This window comes from Poecilia latipinna, unplaced genomic scaffold, assembly GCF_001443285.1.
Source record: "Poecilia latipinna isolate Pla-1442-1.1 unplaced genomic scaffold, P_latipinna-1.0 Scaffold719, whole genome shotgun sequence".
NCBI classification, from domain to species: domain Eukaryota; kingdom Metazoa; phylum Chordata; class Actinopteri; order Cyprinodontiformes; family Poeciliidae; genus Poecilia; species Poecilia latipinna.
Window position 1 is genome coordinate 60,139 of NW_015113335.1, and position 9,284 is coordinate 69,422.

Genomic DNA, 9,284 nt, shown 5'->3' on the forward strand with positions numbered 1-9,284 from the left:
TTATTAAAAAAATAAAAAAAAAAGAAAAAAAAAATAGTGGAAAAAAAAAAAAAAAAAAAAAAAAAAAAAAAATATATATATATATATATATATATATATATATATATATATTGTGTCCAAAAGTGGGGTGCAGATCACCCTGGTTTAAGTATATGTAATCCTCCTGTGATAGCATAATCCCACTCTTGGCAGGTTCTGAAAAATGATGGGATATTACTTCCTGACCCAAACACTGCAAGCCACAGTAAGTCTATAATAATTTATTACAACATGAATTTGCTTCATATAAGCCCAAAAGGGAACTTTGGCTCCAGGATGGTTTTCTGATCTCTAAACTGAACATATTAAATATTCAGTCTTGTTTGTTAAGTAACATGGCACAGTATTTAAGTTTAGTCATGATGTTTTTCGTTTTGGTTTAATTGGACACATGGTATCAAATTTACACTTGTTTTTATTTGCGCAAACTTTTTAAGAACAAGCTGTTAGTATAGTGGGAAACTGAACACACCATCCCCAGTAGGAAACCTGGTGGTGGTAGCATCATGTTGTGAGGATGTTTTTCTTTAGCAGAGATACAGAAAAGGATCAAAGTTGATGGAAAAAGCCCATCAAAGCCCTGGAAGAAAATCTGGTATAGACTACAAGACGTTTTGAAGGGTTCCTCCTCTAGATAAACATCAAAACTGGCCATTCAGTCAGAGTTACAATAAAAGGATCTAAATCAAAGCATAATTGTCTTTGGATGGCCTAATCAAAGTCCAGGGTTAAAAGCAATCAAAAAATTGATGCACACAAATGCTCTCTGTCCTATCTGACCATGATTCAATTTTCTTTCACTTCAGAATATTTGTCTACTTTGTGTTAGTTTATTACCTAAAATAAAATACCAGCATTTATGTTTGAGGTTCACAAAGTACGAAAGGCATTGTAAATGTTTGCGTGTGTAATATTGTAACATCAATGTGTGCTTGCTAAGTGTTGTGCTTTGACTCTACTCCTCTATGTCATGAGCACCTTTGCAGCATCTTCTCTCGTTTGGATCTTTACACAAAGCTTGCTATTTGCCACGCTATTTGTCTTTCCATGTCTTGCAGCGTGCCTAGTTCTAATCAACCTGCAGGGTGCACTGTTACTTTAAGGTAGCAGTTGGACACCACTTGGACAATGTGCCCCAAATCCCTGTTTTATTTACAGGAACATTTTCCTGGCACATTTGAGCCGATGAAACTCAAAGAGCGACAGAACTGATAGTTCGAGCAAGATTTATTATTATAACCCTGTTAATGATACAACCCTCCGTATAGATGTGCCAGCATGCTATTCAGGATGTAGCAGTGAAATGTGGGAACAAGCAGGACACTTAAGACAGAGGGAGAGTAGGACAGAAATAATTCAGTTATTGAAGCAACTGTAGCGCTACACTTATTTTCCTTCTAAAAGGGTGAGATGACCCCTGAACTATTTATAGGCAGGAAATGGGGGCTTATGTGGATTAGTTAAAAATAGAACACGTCTTAGCGGTGCATTTCTCAGACTGTGCCTAAGCACTTAAATATGCTTGTTATAGTGAATTTGTCTCTATCTGCTGGGAAAACATGTCGGGGGTGTGATGCCATAAAAAGATCCAGAAAATCAAGGTCACCCCAGCGAAGGGTTTAAAAATACCCTCCAGCTTGTATGCATATGGAGCCGTTCAGACATTAACATTGCAACAGAGGTGGCCAGAGCACTGTGGGACATTTCCCGGCATGCATGAGGCTGCCTTAATAATCAGAGGAAGAGCTATTTTTCAGAAGTATTGTTGCTTCAGAGACCTTTGAGGCACCACAGGAGGCGATCAGTGTTGCTGTTCTGCGGTCGTGGCGTAGGTGGAAGTGGCTCGGACAATAAGCGTCAGTCCGCCCTTCCCATAGCAAACTCGATTTCCTGTCACTCTGCTATTTGCCAAGGTTCGTTTGAATCCATGAATGAAGTTTTGTTTGCATCTTTAAATGTCAATGGTGAAGTCAAGAGTAGCTGTAATTTTAGCTGTTTATTTAACAGCATTACTTTTCTTGATAGGAAGTAGTGTAACTGCTTAAAATGAACGTTCAAAAAAATTTGTTTTGCCAAAGAAATAAGAAACCCAGTCCCTCTATCTTGATAACAAAAATATTTATTCAGTTCTGATTAGTCAGACGGTAGCTTTGAGGCAAGACGATGCTTTGATTATCAACTCATAATCAAGCTAACTAGCAGTATGAATCAGGAAAATGCCTCTGAACAGAAAACCTTTGTTTATTATTCAATCCATGTGGTATTTTTTAAGGTCAGCTAAGTTTGTCTGAATTACACTAAAAGTCACGTGTGTCTGCTTGGCCTTGTGTTTGTATGACGCAGTTGCTTCTTTTCGTTTCTTGAGGCTTTTCAGGGATGTCAGTGTATGAGTTTTTGCTCTTTACTGTGCAACAAATTATACTGCTATTTCCAATTTCCTCTTTGGCTCCAATTATTAAACAAAACATTTTGCTTCCTCCAACACTTTTGCAATGCGGAAAACGTGAATGGATGAAATTTGCTAGTATCCGGATGTGTGCTAAATGAGTTTTGTCTTCATAAGATAAAGATGGGTTCACACCAAGCAGTTATTAGCCACCAAGACAAAAGCTTTAGTTGTAAAAGTAGAGGGAGAAAATGTATGTTCTTGAGCTCAAATCTGATTCTCAGTGTGACAGACTCATGATTAAAAACAACATATGAAAAACATCACGTAAATTGGAAAATGTATCCTTTTTTGCTCAGTGAGTGCTTTGACAGCTGTCTCACTTATTCTCCCCTCCTTCTTTTCAGCATCCAACTCTAGGAACAAGAGCATTAACACTCCTGACCTCCATTTATTGTTGGACTGATGTCTGTCAGCCTTTTTCATTTGATTTTGCTCCAATAAAAATAGAACATTTTGACATTTTCATTCACAAAGACATTTTTGTTGAGATTTTATAACATTGAGCTGACAACGTATGACATGTTCAAGTCTTAAAATTATACAGTACGTAGATGGCTTAAGATTTGTTTTCACCCTATACATTCACTTTGACAATAACAAAGCTGTGAACAGTGAACAATGGACAACGGTTTCACTCGGTGCGACTTCTGGTTTGTTTCTCTTTGTTAGACTCATAGTTGTATAAAGTATAAGCCATTTACCTTTTAGATATTATTTTACGAACGTGTCATAGGAGGGACGACCGATTTACTCACCTTCTCATGGGTTGGGGCATATTATCTTATGCAAAGGTTTGGCACAAGGCCAAAGATGTGACCAAGACATTTACTGGTCAATCCACACAGGTATGTAGTTTCTGCACCACCAGTGCCCTTGAGACATTCAAAGGTTTACTACCCATTGAGTTTAAAAAAAAAAGAAAAAAAGAAAGGGGATGAAATGACCCAAAATGAAGAACACCAAAGTCAAAGTGCACAAAGGGCAGTTGTATGGGTTTAAAGCCATACACCCTTACACCTCCTCAGTATGTAGTTCTAAAGAGTCCAGTCCTGCTACTGACCTAATTGTTTGACTCGGGTGTGTTGAAGCAGAAACGGATCTAAAAGTCTGGCCCCTCAACAACTAGAGTTGAAGACCCCTGGACTAAGTCCACTGAGTCTTACTGTGTGACACTGCGACTGACAGATAAATGTTCATGATTTTCAATAATAATAATAAAAGCATCATAAAGATGCTATATTTACGATCTATGCTACTGCAATGACTGTACAACTGACTGATAAACACTCAAGCGCTCTAGTTTACCTTGGTGTAGAATATACTGATATTTGAATGTGTACTTTACAGAAATGTTGCACTAATGTAATGCTGTGGCAAAGTATATTCGAATAAAGAAACAATGCTCACATATTGTGGTCTTTACTATTTGACGAAAAGCACTTTCAGCTCATCTTAGTGAGAGCACCACACAATATGTCACTGGTCACAGTCTTGTCCAAAATAACCATAATTATAATTTCTCCCCATTGTCAAGCATCCCTAGTTTCAGGGCAGAAATACTATAAAGTAAAAGCTTATTAACATACTACATGATGACAGAATGGTATTTTGAAAGGCCTGACTAATGCAACAACTTCAGCAAAGTAAGAGAAAAACCTGGGTGATTTCCTTAGCAATTAGACACAAAGAAGGACAACATGTACGAATTGGGACATAAGCAGAGTTGTTTATATGCAACCCCCATCATTGTGCAACAGGTCCATGGTCAATTTGATACAAACAGTCAATCAATGATTTCCAGCAGAGATGAGCACATTGATCAGTAGAAATACTGAGAGCTGGCCTCTGTTTCCAGTCTGCCTTTGTGCCACACATCTATTTTTAGGAAGCCCGTGGCAGCAGATGAAGGCATTTGATCGAGGACCTCAAAGTTAGAAAGCAAACTGACTCAAGGTCAGTTCACAATATGTGGATGCTTTGAAAATGTGTTTTTTTTTTTTTCCGCCTTTGTCACACTGTTATTGTTTAACTGTTTATATATGCTGGCTTGCGTTGATTTATTTCTGCTCTTTTATGGCACCCTCACCGGAAACACAGAATGCCGTCCACGTCTAACTCTGTTACAAACCGTTTTGCGAAACCTTGCTGAAAATGTCTCTCGATTAAATTCTGAACGTGGCTGCATTTTACAGCGTTTTAATGCTTTTCGTGCCATTTGATCCAACCTGTTAAGTGCAACCCATACCACCCTGAACGTCCAGCAGGAAATTCCACAGGACGCCAGACAGAATAACCCAATAAAAGTAAGAGCACCTAAATCATTAGTGGGGGAAACGCGCTCGCATAACTCACCCAGATGTACAGGCTAATTAGATTTTACCGTCAAATCATTGGTTATGGTGCCTTTGTGCTTTTATGAGCCCTTACCACAAGGTAAAAGGAGAAAAGGGCCGTTTGAAGTGACAAAGCTTCTCTCTGAGCTTTTAACAGGTACACTGGGCTCTGTTTGGTGTGCAGACTATGACTTCACACCACAAATTGATCTAAGATCCTCGCTGCAGCTTACAGTGACTCATCATTGGCTGATGTAATTGGTGTAAAGAGGTGATTTCCCCTCTGCACCTGGTTGCCCTCAGAACTGCGAGGTGGCCTCTAGAGAAACTGAACTCGGGGGACGGGGTGGGGCTGCTGGAGTGTACGGCAATACGTGGGAAGTTGCAATTATTAAGGATTTTTTTTTTTCTCCCCACTGGGTTGGATGGAGAAATTGGCACCTACACAGAATCATATCTGCCACTTGTCTCCCAAGGTGGCATGATGAAATCTGCATAACGACAGCCCTCGAGATGAACAGCTTTTAAGTTCATTAAGCACAAGACAACAAAACACTCCTGATTCACCCCCTCCCACGCACGGGTCACGCTCTTTTAAAGGGAACAAAATGCTCTCAGGGTCAGATCGAGCATGATAGAAGGCGTGGCGTTTGTTCCCTTCTCCTATCTGTTGCAACACTTATACTCTGCTCCCCTCCTTCATCTGCAGTCTGCCTCCCTGCTGGGTTTCATCATGCACAATGTGTCACAAGGCTGCAGTGCTATGGTGATTAAGCCAGAGAACTTTGGGACTTGATTTGGATCTGGTGCTGTAATTGTTGTGATATGTGTGGGCTCCTTTGTCAGGAGAAAAAAAAAACAAAAAAAAAACACGGTAAGCCAGGTTATGAGTACAGTTTGTGGAAGTGGCACAAGGGGATGTGTCTGTTTTTTTTTTTTACGTTTATATATTTATGAGCTGATTAAAGGCAATAGTAACAAAATGAAGTTTAAATGCAGTGGTATGAAAGAAAGTATTATCCGTCTTTACAGGGTTTTTTTTTATTTTTATTTAACGTGAATTATTGCAAGAGAGGTTGAGGTCACAAAATAACTTAGAACAACATCCTATGCTCTGTGGACCTCTCATCTCTCCCACCCCTCAAAAACATTTTTGAAAATATTATGTGGATAAAAGAGACAAAGATTTCTGGTGGTGTTCGGCCTGTTATGTTTGCTGAAAAACAAACACAGCATTTCAGAGGAATATCTTACCAACAGTCAAACATGGTAGTGGCAGTGTCATGGTTTGGGGCTTCTTTGTTGCGTCAGAACTTGCTATGGGTGACAGAATCATACATTTTGTGAACTAGCAGAACACTCTGCATGGTGGATGTCCTCCCATCAGATTGCATCTTTAAGCTCAAGCACATATAGCATAAAGCACACCAGCAAGCAAGTCCAAGAGTGAATTCAATTCTGCGGTACGATCTTGTACAGATTCATGGTTAAAACAGCTTTACTGTGGTTGATCTAAAAACAATTCTGCAAAGAGGAATGGGTTACAAATGTTTAAGGGCAACTGATTCTCTAAATAGAAACACAACCAGTTTAGCTCTAAGGGGTATTCAGTTTTTTTTTGTTATACAGGCCCAGGTTGGTTTTCTTTTCATAAAATGAAATCACCATTGGAAAACTGCTTCCAGTGTCCGCTCTGTTTATCTTTGTTTCATAAACACATTAGCCTGACAACATGAAACATTTAACTGTGACAAATTACATAAAACAAAAATAAATCTATAGGGGGAAATACTTCTTTCCAGCATTGTACACTGATAGGTTTTTACGTTGGAAGGCTTTAATTGCAGTGGATTTTTGACTAATTCCCTCCTTTTGCTTCGTATCAAATATTGCTCCTTTTTAATGCACCGCTCTAGTTTGAAGATCAATGTTCATATATGCACGACACTCACACAAAGAGAGTTTCTGTTTGATATGAGGGAGGTGATAGACAGTGAAGTCCTGGCCCCTGGAGCGCAGAGCAGAGTGGCTCTCCAGCAGGGATGCTGACGTTCAATGCTTTAATAGGACTAAAGGCAGACAAAGGCCGCCAGTGACGCAGTAGGAGCTATAATGGGCTTGCCACATTGCAGGTTTACTGGACCCTGCTTATTGGGCAGAGCTATTTCCAATCCTGCAATCCCTCGTCAGCCTCAGGAAGCTAGTTATAAATAAAAAAAAGTGTAGGTTAATCGCAGCTAAGAGAAGTGTGTTGTTTTTGAGGAACATGTAGTAAGGGCAAGGCTAAGGCTTTTCAAAAATCTACTTAAAGTTGACACTGATAATGAAGTCTTTGTAATTAATTAAAGTTATTTTTGTCCGTGCTCGGGCACATAACATATAAGTTGCTGGTCTAAAAAAAAAAAAAAAAAACAATTTTGTGGCAAGTCTTGCAGTTGAGTGGTTAGCAGACAAACCACTTGTAGCTTGCTTACTGCAGTTTTAAAACATTGTTCATAAAAAGAGAGACTCGCAGCCCCCTTTGAGTTACCGTGCAATGACTGTCTGTGGTTTTACTGACAAGAAAAATGTACAAACTGCCAAATTTCTTTTCCTTGTAGTTGCATATTTTATGCCAGATAACCTGCAGTTTACAGGTTTTATTATTCTCTGCTACTAGTATATAGTCTCAAAAACATGTGTTGCTCTCTGCTGATTCGCTGCTCACCTTTAATGCTTTTTGATGAACTGAGCTGAGATCCAGACAGATACCATAACTTGAGATGCTATGAGTAAATAAGAAAATGCTCAGCTCTTCGTAGTTTCATCCGAGGTGGTGCTACCACCTCTGCGGAGATGGAGAAAAGTCAGACCACTCTAGCATTTCCTCTGGGCTCTCATGAAGAACTGTAAACCATGACAATGATGAGATGAAGTTCTTTGCCGTTTTTAAATTCAAATTCTGTAAAAACTTTGTGTGCTGCGATACCTGGCAACATCGAAAGAAATCCCCACCTCTGTGCAAAAAAATTCCTGTCATAGTAATAGTTGCTCATATTGCCCTGACCGTCTTGTATCTCCTCTTGGGCAGTTCGGCCTCGGTACATGGGAAGGCCAGCCCAGGGTCAGAGCCGGCCTCCTCTGACAGCTAATGTGACAGATGGAGCTCTGGGTCTTTAGCAATCTTTACCATGGACTTGAGGGCTTGTTATCACTCTCGCCATCCCAGCCAGAATGAGAGCCCAAAGTAAATCATGGAGATCAGGAGTTTGTCAGATCTGTTTAACTGTGATGTGGGTCTAGAATGTTCACCCCCTCAAAAATGTCCGTGGTTCTGCACAATAGTCAGCTCTGATATTAAATTATTTAGGGGTTTTTTTCCCCCATGATTTTATTTAGTAAACAAGCTATGGCGCTTTTCTGAATTTTGCGGTAATCAGCATCCATATAGACTGCACATGGTAGTGCTTGTTTGCATAACAGCAGCAATCACACCACATATATGCTTTAGCTTCAGGGTTATTCTGTGCCTGCATTCTGAGCCCACAAGCTGAGTATTTCCTTCTTGGCTTAATGGCTGTGCAGCGATAAAAGGATTGAGGGGGTTAAATGTTTGTCCAGCTGAAACAACACAGTAAAAAACTCCTTCTCTGTGTCTCTCGTATTCCAGTCGTCAGAGCTCCAGACCTAAAAATAGCTGTGCTGGCTCCACGCCCCTGGCAGGGGGACAGGTCAAATTATGAAGGAAGATGAAAAATTTAAAGGCGCAGGCTGCTTGGCCACAAACCCAACCCTGCATCAGTGGTCAGATTGAACATTTGACTTGGCCTTTTAGTGAAGCGAGTCAGATTGTATTAAATGTCGATCTTTGTTTTGAGATATCAATTGGAAAAAAAAAGGGGGAGGGAAACCCTGGAAATGTGTGTGAAGAGCATCAGAACACAAGTTTTGTAAATGTAAAAGTAGAATATATATATATATATATATATATATATATATATATATATATATATATATTTTTTTACTCCAACATTAATTAGTGTCAAGGATATTTTTGTGGAATAGGATTTCACATCTTAAAGAGGTGCTCTTGACACAGTTTGAGGGGTTTATCTAATTACCATCATGCTGTAATGCCATCTTACACTTGGCTTCTTTGGTGAGCTGAAAGCATGCTTCCTGAGTCGCCGTCTTGCCCTGGATACACACTGAACCTCGTGCATAAACCCCGAGCTAGCACAGCGAGTTTGCATGCTGCATCTCAAAGGGACATTTTGTTCATTTGTTGTCTTAGCAGATTGTTCAAATTGCCGTGAATTTGTGTTCATCACTCCCCCCTGGAGAGTCAGTTTCTTTGTGAATCACTTACCTGTGCTCTGACATGCACATGTAAAATGAAGGTGCCTTTTTTTTTTCTTTTGGAGACGTCAGGGTGAAGGAGGCTGAGCCTATTCCTGCACCTGAGAGAACAAAAACAGAGACAT

General features: G+C 39.7%; 1 long non-coding RNA gene across 2 annotated transcripts in view; it reads right to left on the minus strand.

The window, feature by feature from the left end:
• The window catches only part of LOC106955239 (uncharacterized), a 23,728-nt gene extending 14,477 nt beyond the window's left edge, over positions 1 to 9,251 (minus strand). Inside the window, exon 1 of one of the 2 annotated variants that reach the window (XR_001426531.1) lies at positions 9,170 to 9,251. This is a non-coding gene — a long non-coding RNA (uncharacterized LOC106955239). Of the gene's footprint in view, positions 1 to 7,528; positions 8,698 to 9,169 lie in introns of those variants that run through there. The other variant, XR_001426532.1, reaches the window with a different exon arrangement.
• Between the last annotated feature and the right edge of the window lie 33 nt (positions 9,252 to 9,284).